The sequence below is a fragment of the Cryptomeria japonica genome, chromosome 2, assembly GCF_030272615.1.
Source record: "Cryptomeria japonica chromosome 2, Sugi_1.0, whole genome shotgun sequence".
Classification (NCBI taxonomy): Eukaryota; Viridiplantae; Streptophyta; class Pinopsida; order Cupressales; family Cupressaceae; genus Cryptomeria; species Cryptomeria japonica.
In genome coordinates this window covers 360,438,962-360,459,746 of record NC_081406.1, presented here as the reverse complement: position 1 = coordinate 360,459,746, position 20,785 = coordinate 360,438,962, and positions in this window count along the sequence as shown.

Below are 20,785 nucleotides of genomic sequence, written 5' to 3'. Positions count from 1 at the left end.
ACAGATGTGAACCACCTTGTTAGAGGATTTACAAAAGGCTTTTGGGCCTACCTGGTTAAGGGCTTCAAACTTGCCGAATATGTGAGTAATCAACAAGTGAGTGATCTAGCAAATAGCATAGATTGCTTGGTTAGATCCTTGATAGCTCGTTCCTAATGCATTCCAACATTACTTTAGTCTTCAACACATTCACACTCTGCCTCTTCTCACAGACCTGAACTTCTCTTCTATGTTCACACTCACCAAAACTCTTCAACCACCTAAAACCCTAGCAATAACCTAAAACCCTAGACATGATGTCCTTATAAAGGAATCTAATTTCATGTTGGTCCAATAGGATTACAATACAATTTCCTAGGTTCAATGCATCTAGACATATTCTGTAACATGACACAAAAAGCATTGTTAAAGTGTTGGCACCACCAAACAATCGGTGGATGGTAACTCATCACAAAATTTCGGTTGGTAACTCATCACAGAGTATTACGGGTTCATACAGAATACCAATTTAAGCAAAATACCGGTTGCCGGTTTGACAAAATGAAGACTAGGAAATATGAATTGTGCCACTTCATTCCTTCGTACCACTTGAGATCCTCGAACCGCTTGGGGTCTTCATATTGCTTTAGATCGATAAACACTTTCTGCAAAACACTGATAGTCTAAAGACTATAATACATCATATCGGTTGGAACAAATACTGGTTGAGCTTTAACTCATACATACAAAAACTAATCTCAAATCAAGTGTGTGTCCATCAATGACAATCACAACATCAATCATAAAAAATGCCAACAATCTCCCCCTTTGGCATTGATGGCAACACTTAGGAAAAATTTTGACATCTAAGTGTTTTACAACAAAAATATGCCATAATCAAAATTACTCTCCCTAAGCATATACACTATCCCTTTTGCAAAAAATACAATGTATACTACTCCTTAATAGAAATAACATGAAAGTATACATCAAAACATTCAAAATTTATACTTCTCCCCCTTTGCCAACAATGGCAAAAGTATTATAGGCTAACCCCTATTTCATTAGTATTAAAATAATAAGTGCTTATGACAGTAAAGAGTAAAACTTGTCAAAAACTGATTTAAAGTCCTGCAAAAATTGCCTCATGGATAAGGACCATGAGTCGAGTAGGGAGGTAGCCACCTCTTTCTCTGTCTGCATCTAGGAGACCTATTCTTCCATGGCATCTATCGTGCTCATCTCTTGAGTGACCATTAGGGCATCAAGATTTAGGTAGCATTTCTAGAGAATTTGTAGCCTTGGCAGTAGGACCACTTGAAGTTCTTGCAAATTTCATTTTTGGCTACTTATCTCTACCTCTAGTCTTGCAGACTGCAGTTGAAGCCGATGAACAGTTTGTCCATATGTGGAGAAGCAATCATATGGCATCTTGAAGGTGCTAATAAATGACTGCATATCAGATTGCAGTTTGTTCTTCTGAGTGAGCACATCATCATAGAATAAATGAGGTTACTAAATATTGCTGAGTAGAAGATTGCCCTCATTCATTGCATCTCTAATGGTCTTTTGTACCTTCTGGAGATCAGACCGAAGCTCTGTTAGCTTTTTCACTAGGGCAGTGTCCAGATCCTTTTGATGTTCCTTCTTGGCATTTTCTTCTGCAACCTCTTCCAGGCTTTGCACCTAGTCTTCTACAACTATGCATAGGAGCTTCAATTGTGCAAGTGAGGAATCGGTACTGGGAAGGTTCATACCAGGTATCAAACTGGTAAGTGTTTCCACCGCAGTTTGGATAACATCTTCCTCCTTTTTCCTCCTTAGAGCATCCAATCACTCTTGAGCAAGCTTTATGCTCTACAACAGCTCCGATTCATTTGCAAACTGATCAATAGGACTGGTGATGCTAGCCGGTTTAGCCTGACTACCGGTTGCCATTGGAGTCTCCACCTATGTGCTCTTTTCCGTTGATTCCTTGTCCTTGGCTTTTTGCCGATCTTCTTGAGCCTTCCTCTACTCCTCTTTTTCTTTCTTTCTTTTCTCTTCTTCTTGTCTCTTCTCTTCATCTTTTCACTTCTTCTATTCTTCATCCTTCTTCTTCTCCTCTTCCTTCTTCCCCTTTTCCTCTTCTTGTTTCTTCTCTTCCTCTTTCCACTTCTCCTCTTCTTTCTTTTCTTCTTCCTTCTTCTTCCTCTCTTCCTCTTGTTTCTTATTTTCCTCTCCTTTTCTCTTCTTCTCCTCTTCTTTTCTTTTATCCTCTTCCTCTTTCTTCTTTTTCTCCTCTTCTTTTCTTTTATCTTCTTCCTCTTTCTTCTTTTTCTCCTCTTTTCTCTTATCCACTTCCTCTTTCCTCTTTTCCTCTTCTTTTCTCTTATCCTCTTCATCTGCCTGTTTCTTCTTTTCAACTTCTTGTTGCTTCTTTTCTTCTTTTGCCTTCTTTTCTTGTCCTGTTCCTTCTGATGGTGTATCCTAAGTAACATTTTCACCATCTAAGGCGTCAACATCAATGGGGTCCATTTTTTCTATGACCGGTTCTTCTTCACTGTCATACACCTCATCCGATTTGCCAATTTTTGATTCTCGCTCAACTTTCCTATTGGCTTCAGCCACTTGATGCATCTTAAGAGCTTCTTGAGCATGAGTATGTGTATCTTTGATCACTTCATTAACCTTTCCTTCCTGTAACAGGAGTCTTCTTCATCTCATGAAGAAGAGGCCTTTGTATTTATTCATAACTTTGAAAAGTTCTGAATTTGATACATCGAGAAAATGTTGAGAAAATATTTCCTCCCTCATTTCCTGTTCCTTTTCTATGGCAATGTGCCATTTATTATCTAAAGAATTATACAAAGAATCTGGTGTCTCAGATCTAATTTCTGAAGGCGACCGGTCACTAGCACACAAATACTTAATGATTTCCTGTTGAACTTCTTCCTTTTAATCATCATTGAAGTCATCAAAGCAATCAATTAAATCATTCAACACTTTTCTCCTAATATTCTTTATAGTTCTTTGACAATGTGTCAAAGTTTTGTAAGAAGAAATGTCAATATTTATCGGTGCAGATGATGTCGGCTCATTCTTTGTCTTTTTCTTTGTTTGCCTAGTCTTCTTCTTAGGCGGTTCTTCTGACATAGTTTCTTCTGAGTGAGGTGTAATTATTTTTGTCTTTCGCTTCCTCTCAAATACTTTTGCAGGTTCCACTTCCAGTTTCTTCTTAACTAGTGACCGCTTGGTCACTTTGGGGCTGGCTACAATAACTAGTGCCGATGTTGAAGGCACTACCTTTCTTGTCTTTTCAGAGTGTTCTACAACTGATGTAACCCTTTCCAAATAGGTGTCGATTCTCTTTGCCTTAGGATCAAGGGGTGAGGCGATTAGGGTAGAAGCATACCCGTCCAGCATATCATTCATTACCTCATAGCCCATACGCTCTACTTCTTCCTGCCTAGGCTCAATGTCCTCCATTAAGCATTCATCCACTTTGATGGTGAAGCAGATGTCTTCCTCATACTTTTTGACTAAATCACCAGATATTCTTATCCTTTGGCTCATCTTGCATCTAAACTCATCAAAGTATTTGTTTAGTGCTTCTGGATAGCCAATTCCAACCGCTTGTAGACTTTCCTTGATTTGTTTTGTTACTAGTTGGTCAGCAGACCATTGAATGTCACCTACTCCTAGAAAGTAGCCTTGAAAGTAAAAGAACAACCCAACTAGTATTTGTTCGAATTTGAATCTCAATGCATTGTCTTGTTTGATTGACTTAAGATTCAACATAAGTTGTCTTTGCATACGGGTGCACAGATCAAATGATGCATCCTCCTTGATCATCCTGTAAGTAGCATTTACCATTGTAGTAGAGATAGAATTAATTCTGCTAGCAGAGAACATCTAGTAACCTATCACCATGTAGACATACTTGACCAGATCATCCTTGATTGAGTTGACGGTCATACCACATGAGTGGCTCACTAAACAGTGAGCTTGGACATTTTAGTCTTGCTAACCTTCCTTAGGGCTGGCACTTCCCCTGTATTGCAGAAACTGGTGATGGCATGAATTGCTTCAGGTGTGATATCATGCGTCCACTCGAGGTATATCTTGTCACCGTGTACCCTGCTTAGAATAATGCGAATGTGATCATCCAAAAATTCTTCAAGAAAGTAAACTACATTTTGAAGTTTCTTCTTCTCCAGAATGTTGAATTCTGGTTTAATCTTCTTATCCTTTCCATAGAATAGGCTCAGCTGGGAATGTATCACAAGAGACCCTAGGTCTTTGATTTTGTAGTCTATGTAATCAGAAATCCCTTCTTCTACTATAACACTAGTTGGTACTTGAGACGGGGTATTATATTTTGACTTTCTCTTAATGAAGTCCATAGAATCAACAGTTGCACTAGAGCTATCATGACATGCGGAAGCCATGATAAATGAAGAATTATGAAAAATACCTTCACAGATTGAAATTTAAGGCTTCACAATTTGAACTTTGCTTCACACTCCTTCGGTTGCAGAGATATCACTTTGCATTCTACACTCCAACATATGTTTGCTTCAGATTATTCTTTGGGAATTTGATAAATTCTTTGATTTGTAGTGTGAATCGCTTTCCTTTGCTCTGCACTTTAAAAAATTCTTCACTCAAAAAATGATAAGTGAGAAATGATTTCAAAATTCCTTTTAAATAGGTTCTCCACCTACCATAATAAATGCTCCAATATTAGGGCATAAACCCTAATTTTCCTTTTACCATTTCTGGTCTTCTATCGACTAACAAGTATCTCACACTAGTTAAGGTCTTTTTACCAGTGTAAACCGGGGGTTCGAAGTATTTCGCCATTTGTTCCCCCTAAGATTTTCTGATGCTTAGTTTGTCAGTTCCATGGATTCCACACTAGGTGCAGAAACCAATTCTTCTTGCAACACTCCTGGTTTCTTTTTCCAGGTTTTGTTCATATCTGCTTGAACCATTTCAATATCAATCTTTCCTTTCAGAGTGACTGGTATGTCATCCGATATGTTCTTTCTTGTTTTGCAGAATCTGGCAATGTGACCCAGTTTGTTGCAATGATAGCAGACCATTCCAGGTGCTCTCAAAGGTCCATTATTCATGTTACCATTCCTCCTTCTACATGTTGTAGCAGTGTGACCATGACAATGACAAATCAAACATTTTTCTCTCCATCTGGTTGCCGCTTGATAGCCACCGCTTCTTGACTGACTATTAAAGGCATTAAATTGGTTATGATTCCGATTCACAAAAGGTTCCAGACCAAATCCTTGAGTCCTCTGAGGATATCTTCCAGTGTTGTTCGTAATAGACCTGCATTCAGATGCTCTATGCCCAAACATGTTGCATGCATAACAATTACCATTGAGCATATTGGATCTAGGTACATTGTTTATAAAGTAAGTAAAATTATTGTAGGCTTTGCTCCTACACACATTGGCAGTATGTCCTTCTTTAAGACAGTTAAAGCAAATAGGTTTAAACTTTTGCTTACCTTTATCCTTTGATGTTGGTTGTTTCTTTGATGCTTCAGCATTTGCACCAGAGGTCTCACCTTTCTCATGACCAAAGTAACCAAGTCCATCAGTACTCTTGATAGGTTTGGCTGATTCAAGCTTTTTCTCTAGCTTAACAATACTCTTGTTGAACTTAGCAAGTATTTCCTTTGACTCAGAGAGTTCTTTGGAAATAGCAGCATTTGTTTAAATCAAGTTTGCATTCTCAGAGATGGCCATGTTTAGTTCTCCTTGCATGTCTTCCTTTTCCACTTTGCTTGCATGGAGTTGAGTAGTTAGGGCACTAATCTCTTGCTTCAGCTTGGAGATTTCATGATCTTTGTCTTTTACCAGATCTTCAGCTTTCCTCTAGTTCTCAAGCTCTTGGCACATTCGAATCGTCAGTTCTTCCAACTCTTTTCTCAGGTTGGAATTGGATTCATTCATCTTTTCTACTTCTTGAATTAGGGCTTCCATGTCCACTTCATCAGAAGAACTATTTTCAGATAGCTCCATCAGTTTTTCAGCATGTTCTCTCCTTTTTGCCTGAGAGGCCTTATATTTGACCATAAGATCATCATAGGCTTGCTTAGACTGAGTGATTCGATGAGTAAGTTCCCTCATAGTGTATTCCCCCATATCTCTTTCCAAGTGGTTAGACTTATAGAAAGGTTGGCTATGATACCAATTGATGAATACTAAGAGGGTGGGGTAAATTAGTATGCTAAAAATTACTGTACTTAAACACTTTACTAGACTACTAGTAAACTGGTAAAATAGTTTAGAAAAAAAATTGGTTAGCACACATGCAAACTAAATAGCAAATAATGCATTTACCCACAAAAGCACAAACACCATAACATGAGAGATTTTGATGTGGAAACCCAAATGGGAAAAAGCACGATGAGATGAAACTCACAAGTAACTATCTACAAAATAGGAACCAAACCGGTTAAGGTCATACAATGTTCTTTACCAGAACAGATCCTGTTAGGAATCTCAATCTCGGTTAGGAGATAAGTCTAATTAAAGACTACCTTGCTAGAGGATTTTAGATCCATAGATGTGAACCACCTTGTTAGAGGATTTACAAAAGGCTTTTGGGCCTACCCGGTTAAGGGCTTTAGACTTGTCAAAGATGTGAGTAATCAACAAGTGAGTGATCTAGTAAATAGCACATATTCCTTGGTTAGATCCTTGATAGCTCATTCCTAATGCATTCCAGCATTACTTTAGCCTTCAACACATTCACACTTTGCCTCTTCTCACAGACCTGAACTTCTCTTCTGTGTTCACACACACAAAAACTCTTCAACCACCTTAAACCCTAGCAACAACCTAAAACCCTAGACATGATGTCCTTATAAAGGAATCTGATTTCATGTTGGTCCAATAGGATTACAATACAATTTCCTAGGTTCAATGCATCTAGACATATTCTATAACATGACACAAAAAGCACCATTAAAGTGTCGACACTGCCAAACAATCGGTGGATGGTAACTCATCACAAAATGTCGGTTGGTAACTCATCACAGACTATTACCGGTTCATACAGAATACCGGTTTAAGAAAAATACCAGTTGCTGGTTTGACAAAATGAAGACTGGGAAATATGAGTTGCACTGCTTTGTTCCTTCATACCGCTTGATATCCTCAAACCGCTTAGGGTCTTCATACCGCTTCAGATTGGTAAACACTTTCTGCAAAACACTGATAGTCTAAAGACTATAATACATCATACCGGTTGGAACAAATATCGGTTGAGCTTTAACTCATACATACAAAAAGTGATCTCAAATCAAGTGTGTGTCCATCAATGACAATCATAGCCATAATCATCAAAAATTCCAACAATGCCATATCGGCTTTACAAAAGATAATTACATTAAATACAATAAACAAACGTTTATTCTGTATTGGCTGGAGTGCCAGTATGCATTGTAGTCATTGTCGGTGAAGTGTCTGTCGGTGTATGTAGATGTTTATGTCGGTGTCGGTGCCTGCCGGTGGCTTTACCAAATGAATGCCAGAAGGTTTCCATCAATGACAAAACTACAATTTCTCATTAGAGTGTAGAATGCCAACAATCTCCCCCTTTGGCATTGATGGAAACACTCATGAGAAAAATCCATAAAAAGTTCCAAAAAGTGAAGTCCAAAAATTTACCAAAAAGATGATCTCCTCTGAATGATCTTTTTTCTTTGTCTACTACTCCCCCTTTGACATCAATGACAAAGGTTGTCAAAAATTGTCAAATGAGTGCAAAATTTCACCTTAAGGTTTGTAACTAGTTGGTTACAATCTGAAATATGTCTGCCAAAACCAAGTTTAAACTTTGTACGAATCTATTGTTGTCATTCATGGTTGCCTTGGTTCATTGGATCATTCCGGTGAGATGATGCATATGCTCTTCCAGTGATTTTCCCCCTTGAATTAATGCCTTAGAGATCTCATTTCTCAGAGAGATAAGGTTATCCAATTTAGGACTAAGTTTATGCTTAAGCTCTCTGGCATTTGCTTTGATCCTTGCTTTTTCCTTCACAAACTTCTCCAACTTTTCCTCAAATCCTACTATTTCTTTCTCAATAATTGATATAGGTTCGGATGAACCAATAATGTTATTAGCTATATCATCTATCTCCTTCTGTACTCTTCTTATTTCCTTTTCAGTGTCCTTTATCAACAGATGTAGCTTGCATGTTTCTTTGTACAGTTCCTTATATTCCAAAATTGTTGTATTTAGTGCCAATAAAAGTGTGTTAATATGTGCAGTGCACTTCTTTATTGTGTCCTCAAATAATTTTTCCTTTTCTTTTTCCACTTTTTCCTTTGAATGTATCCTCATTCACCTTGTCAACTGCTATTACATTTCTAGCAATAAATTTAGACAATGTGTCCAAGTGACCTAAAGAATCTTTTACATGATCTATATTACATTTTGGTACAATCATCTTAAGGATAGGTATTGTATCATCAATTTCTTTATAAGCCATTGCATTACAATCAATTATCTTCTTGATAGAGTCCAAAAGTACCTCTGTCACATTGGTAGGCCTAAATTCACTTAAAGAAGTACTGGATATCTGACCAACTGCCTTGATTACCTTAGTGCTTCCAACATTAGTTACCAATTTTCTTGTATTATCCTCTGGTGGATCAGTTTGAGTTTGTGTTTCAACCTATAATGGTTTGGGTTTCTCAGTGATTACCGGTTTCACTATCTCAATATGTACCTATGCCTCTACCGGTTTCTCTGTGTTCTCATCTACTGATATCTCTATCTCTATAGGTTTCTCAGTGCCAGTATCTATACTACTAGTATTCATACTAGTGTCCAATGATTGTTCTATTTGTAGTGTATACTCTATTTGATCTGTTTGCATTTCAACCTCAACATTCTCTATCGGTTGCTCAACAATGTTTCCACTATCAGCAATATCATTCTTTACCTCTGTATTATCCTTATCCACAACAATGTTCACTTCCTGAGTGTCCACATTCATGGTGAATAGAATTTCTGATTCAGGGTTAGTGTCATCATGTGTTGTACCTACACTATCAATAGCCGGTGTATCAACAGTATGTACCGGTGCAGTGTCCACAAGTGGTGGTAAGTTGTCAGTTATTTTGATGTTTGGTATTCCACCGACTTTACCTTTCCCTTTGTCCTTATCTTTCTGATATACCTTAAATGTTTTCTTTGACCTATTAAATTCCTCTTGTTTTTCTTTTTCTAGAAAAAAGATATCCCATTTATTAGTCATTTCCTCTGCAATTTCATTAACTCTAGTAGCCATTAAGCTCACTTGTCGGTGACCGCTAGCAAAAACTGATCTGTTAGCCTCACATATTAGGTCATCAATTTCTTCTTTAGAGTTAACTCGATGTACAGCTAGAAGTTTTTCAACTTTAAGTTTCTTGTCCAACTCCATTACTGCAATCCTCTTTTCATCTAACCTTCTATACAGATTATTTGGTAAGTCATCTACAACTTCAATTAACACTTTCTTGTATATGTCCAAATGTAGAATTATACTATTTTCAATACTTTCCTTTTCTAAATCAATGAATGTGATACAATTTTCTCACATTTGCCAAGTTACCATCATCAATTATTTCATTCAGTAAATTATCTAAAGGAGGTATAACCTGTTTTTGTTTCTTCTTGGGTGTAAGATTCTTTGTCAGTTTCCTTACTGCTTGTTGTTTCTTTCTCAAGGTCCTTGTTTTCTTGGGTGGATGAGAGGGTACTGGTGAGGGTTTTCTCTTCCTATCAACTCTCTTGAATTATGTAGGTATCTCACTGTCAGATGATGTGCCAACCAGTGAAATGAGTTCCTCTAGTTACAGTCCTTCCAATTCAGTTGCCTTTATACCAGTAAGGTTCATAATTTTTTTATTTTTCCTTTACCTGTTTAGAAGCATCTCTTATATACTTGTATCTTCTCTTCCTTTGTTTCATTGTTTGTACACCACTTTCAATTATTTCAGCACTACCAAAAACTTCTTCTAATGGTTCTCTAGGTGCATCTAACAAAGATTTTGCATAAGTTTCAACAATGTTCAGATCTACCTCATAACCCATTTCTGTTACCCATACAGTTCTAGGTAATACAGCTTCCATCCATGTTTCATCTTTCTTAATTACAAAACAAATTTCCTTATCATATTTATTTACTACACTCTATGGTAGTCTCTCTCTGGTTTTCATTTTGGTTTGGAAAGCTTTGAAATATTTAGTTATGTTGTTTTCTTGAGCAGTACCCATGTCGATGAAAGCTTCTTGCAATTGTTTGCCTACCGGTATGTCATATCCAAAGTCTTTTTGTCCAATACCAAGAATTTCCTTTCTGAAATACAACATTAAGCATACTAAGAGATTGCCAAAATGAAATGTCCCTTTCTTATCACCTTTTATCTTCTTCAAGTTATCAATTAGTTCATCCTTCAGCCATTCACACACATATATTTTTGCATCATTATTGACCATTTCATAAACACTATTAATACAAAGACTAGAAACTGAATTAAGTCTGTTTGCATCTTTAGTCTTGTAACCCTAAAATCATACTTATGAATCTCACATTAATGTCCTTGATGTCATTCACTCTCAGAGATCTACTATCAAATGTTGCTCAGGTTAAGGTCATGACTTTGTTATTAGGAACCTTCTTAGTTTAGTCAAGTCTGCTACTAGTTGAGGGTAGACCTATCACTACCCTAATTGCTTGTTGGGTGAATTTGCAGACTGAATCTAACCAAAGAAATTCTCCATGTGCCCTACTTAGGACAATTCTCACAACTTCCTCTAGAAATTTAGGGATGTTCAAGATTTCCACAAAACCTAAAGTCTCAATAACCTTGTGCTCAGGTTTGACATTTCCATTTTCATCACAAATTATGGTTTTAAACATCTTTAACACTTCCTCAGAACCTAATTCTTCAATATTGTAGTGAATATATATCCCAGGGTCTTCAGCATAAGCTACACCTTTAGGAATCTTTTAAAATGCACCTATGGAATCATCTTGCTTAGCTATCTCAGGAATAATTTTAAATATGGGCCTAGGCCATTTCATATTTTCCACAAGAGTAGGGTTTGCAATAAATTCGGGAGTAGAAGAGGAAGCCATTTGAAAAATACCTTAAGCTACCTAATAATGTCTGAATGCTTGAAAGAAATTGCTTCACAACTTCGCCTTGAATGCCTTCGCTCAAATTTTGCACTCTCTGCTAATTTGAATTCTCAGTGAATAAAAAATGAGGGAAAACCGATGATTTATAATGAAATTTATTTCAATAACCACATTAAATGCTCATTAGTTAAGTGAAAAGTTAACACATCTGCCGGTAAAGAAGAAATCTATCTTCTCACCATCGACCGAGGTTAAACTGAATGGTATTCAATTTGTTGCAATACCTCCAAAGGGTTACTTCTCAGTGGGATGAAGAATCTCCTATCGGTGGAGTAATACTGTGTTCTACCGATGAAGGAATAGTCTCATCAACATTATGATCTATCTTTCTAATCCATTGTTTTGAAAATTCTTGCTTTACCTCATCAACCTTTTCTTTGCCTTTCAAACTAGGTCCTTTATTATTTGCCAGTGAAGTCTTGCTTCTACAAAATTTTGCAATATGTCCAATTTTGTTACAAGCATAACAAGTCACATTATTCTTCTGAATAGCTTTTCCATATCCTATGCCAATTTGTGTTCTACATTGATTAGATAAGTGCCCAAATCTTCCACAAACATAACATCTCACATTCATTTTGCAGTTTTCTGAATTATGACCAACTTTTTTGCATTTGGAACATTGACTGGTGGGTGCATTAGTGTTTTGATTGTTTCTAGATCTACGTTGATTTTCTCTATGACCATACATGCTACAGTTAAAGCATTTCCCATTAAATTTGTAAGCATTAGGTTGTCTTACCGGTTTACTGCGATTATTATTGTTTGCAGTACTAGAACTTTCTCCAACTTCAAATCCAACTCCATTTGTATCTCCATTAGTTTTTTGACTTTTTAGCATATCATCAAGTTCCTCTGAACTTTTCTTGAATTTCTCTTTGTGTTGATTTGTAGTAGCCAACTCATTTTCCAGAATTCCCATTTGTCTCATAAGTTCAGTTTTATCATGTTTCATGTGAATCAGATCTGTCTTTAACATATCATTTTCATGACTTAGTCTTAGATTTTCATTTCCAATATCATCGAGTCTCCTAGTCAAGTCATCTTCATTCTTCTTCCTGTGTTCAATGTCTTTACAAAATCTCATAGTCATATCTTGCATTTCATTCCTCATAGTACTATTTTCTTGTCTCATCTTGTTCACAAGTTCATTAAGAGTTTCCTTTTCATCATTATCACTCTGCATCTTCTCATGAAGTTCTTTTCTTTTATTTCTAGCAATAGTAAGATTCTCTTGAAGTCCTTGAATAAATTCATGTGCAGTCCTTAAATCATCTTCAATTTTGATATTCTTCAACTTCTTTGAATCATAGTCTACAAGAGCTCCTTCCAATTGCTTTCTTAAGTTTTCTATCTGTATCAGTGTCAGAATCTTCCTCAAGCTATTAGGCTTTTAAAAATAGAGGACCAGGCTCTGATACCAATTGTTATGATTAATGATAGTCCCAAAGATACTAAGAGGGGGGGGGTGAATTGATATCTAACCAGTTAATAGAATATTTAACCTTATTAAGTATTTTGCATTCCAAAATAGTGTACTGGTAAATAAGAATTAATGCAGTAAACAAGAACAATAAAGACAACATAGAAAACACACCATAACACAAGATGTTTAACGAGGAAACCCGGTGTGAGAAAAACCTTGGTGGTATTTGTGACCCACAATATTCACTCACTGGCCAATGAATAAATATTACTTAAAATGAGGGGCCTACACATGCAGGAAGGCCAACAGCCTAGAGCTCACTGCTCAATTTACAAGATAGAAGTCTCACTGACTTACAAAATGGATTATGAAAATCCAATACAATGTACTGCTTCAAATCAGCATCAACTATGCCAGGTTTAGTACCAGTTTAAGCTCATATTGTTGGTATTTTGCTATGGTTTTTTCATTGATGTAAAACCTACTAAACACTTATCAACTATGGCACTTTTGAGAATCAGCAACATTCACCGCCAAGTAAGTGACTCATGCACAGTCACTAGTATCTGGTACACCAACAAGATATAATGATCAACGACACTTGGAATGATATGGAAAACACCTGGTAATATCGAAGACATTGTTTGGACATCTTGTCCTGGAGTTTTGTTTATTGGTATATTCATATTTACATATTTCCTCTTACCGACAAATAGGTCTAGGGTTACACTGGCAGGTTTATCTTTTCCAGATCAGCATGGCACGCTATGGAGATTATTAATTATTGTTGTAAATGCATTAAGCTGACATGTTGACTCGGTTATTGCATCAGATATTATATTGTTTGTAAAATATTGTTATTGTAATATCTTGTAGAGCCAACCTACTAAAATTGGTCTTAGGTTATGGTATAAATGTAAGATCTTATTTGTAAGATCAAATGTGCAATGCGAAAAAGGATTGTGTGAAGGTATATGTGAGAATAAGCAGAGCTATACATGTAGACATCATTTAAAGATTGAAGAAGGGTTTTTGTGAAGACAATCAGAACTACACCAGTACTAAATCCAGCATATGAAGATGCTATTTTGTGCATTACATTCTTATTGGATTTAACCGTCCAACTATAGTCAGTGTGACTCCCATTTTGTGATTGAGTAGTGAGCTCTAGGTGCTTGGCCTTTCTACATGTGCAGACCCCATTTTTGTACACTTACTATCTGCAGTAGTATCATTTGATTGTGGGTAAGGTTTCCCACCATGGTTTTTCCCCTTATAGGGTTTCCACGTACAAATATTGGTGTTATGTGTTGTGGATGACTTTGTCTTTATGTTTCATACACTAATCCTTACCAGTATAGCAATTAACTGTTAAAACTGTCTACCGGCATGTTAAACTGGTTTACCGATATTAAGCAGTAAGTTGGTTGAGTTATTTTTTGTTTGAATTTATTTGACAATTGATTCAGCCCCCCTCTCAGTTGTCTCTAGGACCTAACAATTGGTATCAGAGCTTAGTCCACTTTTGCAGAAGTTTAACAACTTGAGGAGATCCAATGTCTACTAACTATTTCAGGAAGGAAAGTCCTAAACTTGATGGAACCAACTATGGCATATGGAAGATCAGAATGGAGACACATCTAAATTGCATTGGAAAGGACATCTGGGATGTTACAAAGAATGGTTATACTACTACTGTACAAGGTCAGCCTAGTCCAACTAACTTGACTAAAGATGAGGAAAATGATTGCAAAGCAAGAAAATCACTTTTGAGCGCATTATTAGATCAACAAATCATGGGACTATCAAATAGGTCTACTGCTAAAGCTATTTGGGATCATTTGGAAACATTAAATGAAGGATATTCTACAGTCAAAATTGCAAAACTTGAAAGCTTCTAGGTCAGGTATGAACATCTGAAAATGGAGGAAGATGAAAGGATTTCTGCTTTTATGGAAAGAGTAAATGAGATTGTTTTGGGTATTAAATGTTGTGGAGGAACCTTAAGTGAAGATGAAATTGTTTCAAAAGTTTTAAGAGGATTGCCACCGGCATATAAAATGAAAGTCATTGCTATAAATGAGTTAAGAACAATGCCTAATACATCAGTTACTAGGGATACATTAATTGGGAAACTTTCAACTTTTGAAATTGAAGAATTTGGTCTTGTTGCTACTATAAAGATAGATTTGGCCTTTAAAGCATCAACATCATCTACTCCATCATTTGATAAATCTGATTGGACAACCTTTTATGCAAGAGAACTTGAAGAAAGAAGGAAAGAGAATGAAGAACTTGAAGAACTTGAAGCACTATTTGCAAGGAAAATGCCTAAAGGTCCATTTGGAAGTAAGTATGAAGGTAAAGCACCCTTTAAATGTTTTAACTGCAATAAGATTGCTCATATGGCTTTGAGATACCTTGATAGACATGCTAGACTAAGAGAAGAAGCTAGAACAACATACAAGCCTAACCCTAAATATCAGAGATACAGATTTAAGAAGAATAAAGACAAATCTTGTTACATTGTTGATGAAGGTGTGACTGATGATTCTAATGAGGATCCAACAGACAATGGATGGGTCTTTGTTGCTATAATAGAAGATCAACTGACACCTACTGCTCAACTGGTAGTATAGGCCTTTGCAGCTAAAGTTGAAGTAAAGGATGAATGGATCATTGATTCGAGATGATCACGTCATATGACAGGAGACAAAGGTAAATTCTTGAACTTTCAAGAATACAATGGAGGCTTAGTAAGATTTGGAGATGACAAAGCTTGTTTAATTAAAGGTAAGGGTACAATATCTCTTGATGGTAAGCATAACACTGACAATGTCTACTATGTTGAAGGATTAAAACATAATCTTTTGAGTGTTGGTCAATTAGTTGAGAAAATATTTCAGTTACAATTTAAAAATGGAAAATGCAAAATCATGAATAGAATTGGTTTGGAAATTGCAATCGGTAATCAGACTAGAGGTAATATCTTTTATTTGAATAACAGTGAAAAGACATGCTTGATTGCACATATAGATGAAAGTTGGTTATGGCATAAGAGACTCTATCATGTAAACTTTCATTGGATGGTGAAAATCAGTACTACTAAGGTAGTTAGAGATTTACCTAAAATTGTCAAACCTCAGAATATAGTATGTACGGAATGTCAGTTTGGAAAACAAGTTAGAGCTAGTTTCAAAAGTATTCCAGAAAAATCTAATAATTCTCTTGATTTGATTCACACTGATTTATGTGGTCCATCTAGAACTAAAAGCTTACAAGGTGATAGATATTTCATGTTAATCATTGATGACTACTCTAGAATGTGTTGGGTTCCTTTTCTTAGAGAAAAATCAGAAGCACTTGGAAAGTTTAAATTGTTCAAAGAAATGGTAGAAAATGAAATTGGTAAGAAAATCAAATGTCTAAGATCAGATCAAGGAGGAGAATTTACATCTAATGAGTTTAATACATTATGTGAAGTGAATGGAATCAAAAGACAGCTATCAGCACCTCAGACACCACAATAGAATGGAGTTGTTGAAAGGAAAAACAAAACTATCTTGGATGCAACAAGAAGTATGTTATCAAAAGCAAACCTACCACATGTATATTGGAGAGAGACAGTCAGTATAGCGGTCTATACATTCAACAAAGTTCACATCAAAGGTGAAACCGGTAAGACCCCTCATGAACTATGGTTTGGTAATACTCCTACTCTTAAGTATTTTAGAATTTTTGGAAGTAAATGTTATATCAGAAGAGATGAGTATATTGGAAAATTTGATCCTAGAAGTGATGAAGGAATATTTCTTGGTTATTCATCTAAGAGCAAGGCATATAGATGTTTTAACAAAAGATTGCAGAAAATTATTAAAAGTACAAATGTAAAGATTGATGAACAATTCAGAGGAACTTCAAGGTATATAGACTCTAAACCGGCAACATAAATTTTGACAAATGAACCTACACTGAATCCACCAGTATAGAATGAAGATCTAGTTACCCTGATATCATCTGAGGATTCCACAGTAACTGAGGAACAACAACAAACAAAGACACCCCGGTATGTAAGACTGAATCATTCTGAAGATCAGATAATTGGAAACAAGTTTAAAGGAGTTATGACAAGAGGAATATTGGAAAATGAAGAGGTATGTATTATTTCTCAAATTGAACCATCATCTATTAATGAGGCATGTGAAGATAAATTTTGGATTAAAGCTATGGAAGAAGAATTAGAACAAATTGAGAAAAACAACACTTGGACATTAGTTCCTCGACCTAAAGATTAAAATGTAATTGGAACCAAATGGGTATTCAAAAATAAACTTAATGAAGATGGTAAGGTTGTTAGAAATAAAGAAAGCCTAGTGTGTAAGGGATATTCTCAAAAGGAAGGAGTTGATTACAACGAAACCTTTGCACTGATAGCTAGAATTGAGGCAGTCGGATTATTTTTGGCTTTTGTAGCACACAAGAACTACAAAGTTTATCAAATGGATATTAAATGTGCATTTTTGAATGGAGATCTTGAAGAGGAAGTCTACATTGAACAACCTGATGGATTTTCTTTGGCATATGACAATGATATGGTTTGCAGGTTAAGAAAAGCTCTGTATGGATTGAAGCAAGCTCCAAGAGCTTGGTATGCAAGATTGGATAAGTATCTTTTAAAGATTGGTTTTACTAAAGGAAATGTGGACATCAATTTATATTATAAAGTAACTAATGATGACATCTTGATTATAGAAGTATTTGTTGATGATATAATCTTTGGAGGAGAAGATGGATTATGTAAAGAATTTTCTATTAAAATGCAGCTAGAATTTGAAATGTCTATGATTGGAGAAATAAAATTCTTTTTAGGATTGCAGATTTCACAGACTGATAAAGGTATATTCTTGAGTCAATGCAAGTACTTAAAAGAGTTACTAAAGAAATTTGGGATGGAAAACTCTAAACCAGTAAGCACACCTATGACAACAAATGACAAGTTATCACAAAGGGATGAATCTACACCTCTTAATCCAACTACATACAAATCTATGATAGGAGGTTTACTGTATTTGACACAAACCAGACCCTATATTATGAATGCAATATGTATTGTTTCAAGATTTCAAAGTAATCCTAGAGAAAATCATGAATCGGCAGTAAAAAGGATTTTTGGGTACTTACAAGGCACTATAAATCTTGGATTATGGTATCCTAGAGATGAAAACTTTGAATTATGTGCATACATAGATGCAAATTGGGCAGGAGATGTGGATGATAGAAAAAGCACCACCGACAAAGCATTCTTTCTTGGAAACAGACTAGTTTTTTGATTGAGTAAGAAACAAAGTTGTACATCTTTATCAATAGCATAATCAGAATATGTTGCAGCAGCAACTAACTGTACATAGGTACTATGGCTTAAGCAAATGTTGAAATACATAAATGTAAAATGCAAGGAACCTATTACTATATATTGTGATAACATTGCAGCAATTGATATATCTAAGAATCTGGTTTTACATTCTAAAACCAAACATGTTTCAATCAAACTAAATTTTCTAAGGGAAAATGTTGAAGCAAAGAAAATAAAACTGGTTTATGTGAATACTAAAGAGCAAATTGCATATATTTTCACTAAACCTCTACCTAAGGAGACTTTTGAATATCTCAAAGATCAGCTTGGGGTCATACCCCCAACAGTAGAGACTTAGGAAGTTGATGATTGTCATCAACTGGCAGAATTAACAGAGAAATATTTTATTCCGGCTTTGATGGGAAGCTACTTCTCAGGGGGAGTAGTTGGTATACTAAATTGATTGGTATTTTATATATGAACTTGGTTTTGTTGTAACTTTGGCATTTGATGTCAAAGCGGGAGAGATTGGTATGGAAAAACTTTTAAAAACACAAGGAAAACACATGTTGCTCCTAGGGGGAGAGATTGTTGTTTGGGAAAGTTTATTACTCTCTGTATCTGTATTTTGATTCCTAGTTATAATCTCTTTTTGGAGATTGTTGGTTTTTGGTATTTGGCATTTCTGTTTTGGCACTTTGATGGTTTTTCCATCTTGTGTTGCCATCAATGCCAAAGGGGGAGATTGTTGGTATTTTGGTATGGTTTTGTCATTGATGTCAACACCTACTAAACACTTATCAACTTTGGCACTTTGGAGAATCAGCAACATTCACTGGCAAGTAAGTGACTCATGCACAATCACTAGTATCTGGTACACTAGCAAGATATAATGATCACCGACACTTGGAATGATATGGAAAACACCTGGTAATGTCAAAGACATCATTTAGACATCTTGTCCTGGATTTTTTTTATTGGTATATTCATATTTACATTTTTTTGTTACCGGCAAATAGGTCCAGGGTTACACCGATAGGTTTATCTTTTCCAGATCAGCATGGCATGCTATGGAGATGATTAATTATTGTTGTAAATGCATTAAGCTAACATGTTGAATCGGTTAGTGCATCAAATATTGTATTGTTTGTAAAATGTTTTTATTGTAATATCTTGTAGAGCCGACCTACTAAAATTGGTCTTAGGTTATGGTATAAATGTAAGATCTTATTTGTAAGATCAAATGTGGAATGCAAAAAAGTATTGTGTGAAGGTATATGCGAGAATAAGTAGAGCTATACACTCAGACATCATTCGAAGATTGAAGAAGGGTTTTTGTGAAGATAATTAGAACTACATCGATACTGAATCCAGCATATGAAGATGCTATTTTGTGTAGTACATTCTTATTGGATTTAACCATCCAACTATAGTTAGTGTGACTCCCATTTTGTGATTGAGCAGTGAGCTGTAGGCACTTGGCCTTTCTAGATGTGCAGACCCCATTTATGTACACTTACTATCTGTAGTAGTATCATCTAATTGTGGGTAAGGTTTCCCACTGTGGTTTTTCACCTTATAGGGTTTCCACATACAAATATTGGTGTTATGTGTTGTTGATGACTTTGTCTTTATGTTTCATACACTAATCCTTACCGATATAGCAATTAACTGTTAAAACTATCTACCAGCATGTTAAACTGGTTTATCGATATTAAGCAGTAAGTTGGTTGAGTTGTTTTTGGTTTGAATTTATTTGACAACTGATTCACCCCCTCTCTAAGTTGTCTCTGGGACCTAACACATACTATAACCAAAACCTGCATTGTCAACTTATATCTCCTTACACAAAAATATCATTCATTCATGCTATCCTTCTACCATACTTCTTACTTCAAATGACCTATAAGATCTCATACATATATGTGAGTCTCTTATAATATGCCATGTTGGCTTTACAAAAGATAATTACAATAAATATAATAAACAAAAGTTTATTCCCTGTCAGCTAGAGTATCGGTATGCATTGTAGCCACTGCCGGTGAAGTGTATGTCAGTGTATGTAGATGTCTATGCCAATGTTGGTGCCTGCCGATGGATTTACCAGATGAATGCTAGAAGGTTTCCATCAATGACAAAACCATCATTTCTCATTAGAGTGTAGAATGCCAACACATTATCACTGATAATGAATGACCATTTAAGAATCAAGATGTGAAGGAACTATGTGAGCAGTTTCATATCCAACATAGGTTTTCTACTTTGTATTATCCACAAGGAAATGGTCAAGCTGAGGCATCAAACAAAACTATCTTGAAAATCTTGAAGAAAACAGTCAATGAAGATGGAAAAAACTGGCACATTTAGCTAAATCCTACTCTTTGGGCATACCGAACTAGTATTCACACACCAATGGGGGAAACTCCATATTGCTTAGTTTATGGATCAAAAGCCATCTTACCCATAGAAGTAGAGATACCTTCTCTACGGGTTTCCTTGAAAGGTCTTGTACCAGAGGAAGAACAACGAGTCTCTAGACTCCAAGAACTTGAATTGATCTAAGAACATTGCCAAAATGCAATAGATCATTTGAAAGTATATCAACAAAGAATGGAAAGAAGTTATAATCACAAAGTTAAACCACACATTTTTCAGATTGAAGATATAGTTCTAAGGGAGAATCCAAGAAATCAGCAAGACCAAGAAAAAAAGGGTAAATTTGAACCAAATTGGCTAGGACCTTTTCTTATCGTAGCAGCATATGGCTCAAGAGAATACAAGTTATCTACCCATGAAGGTGATTGGTTTGATGAACCTA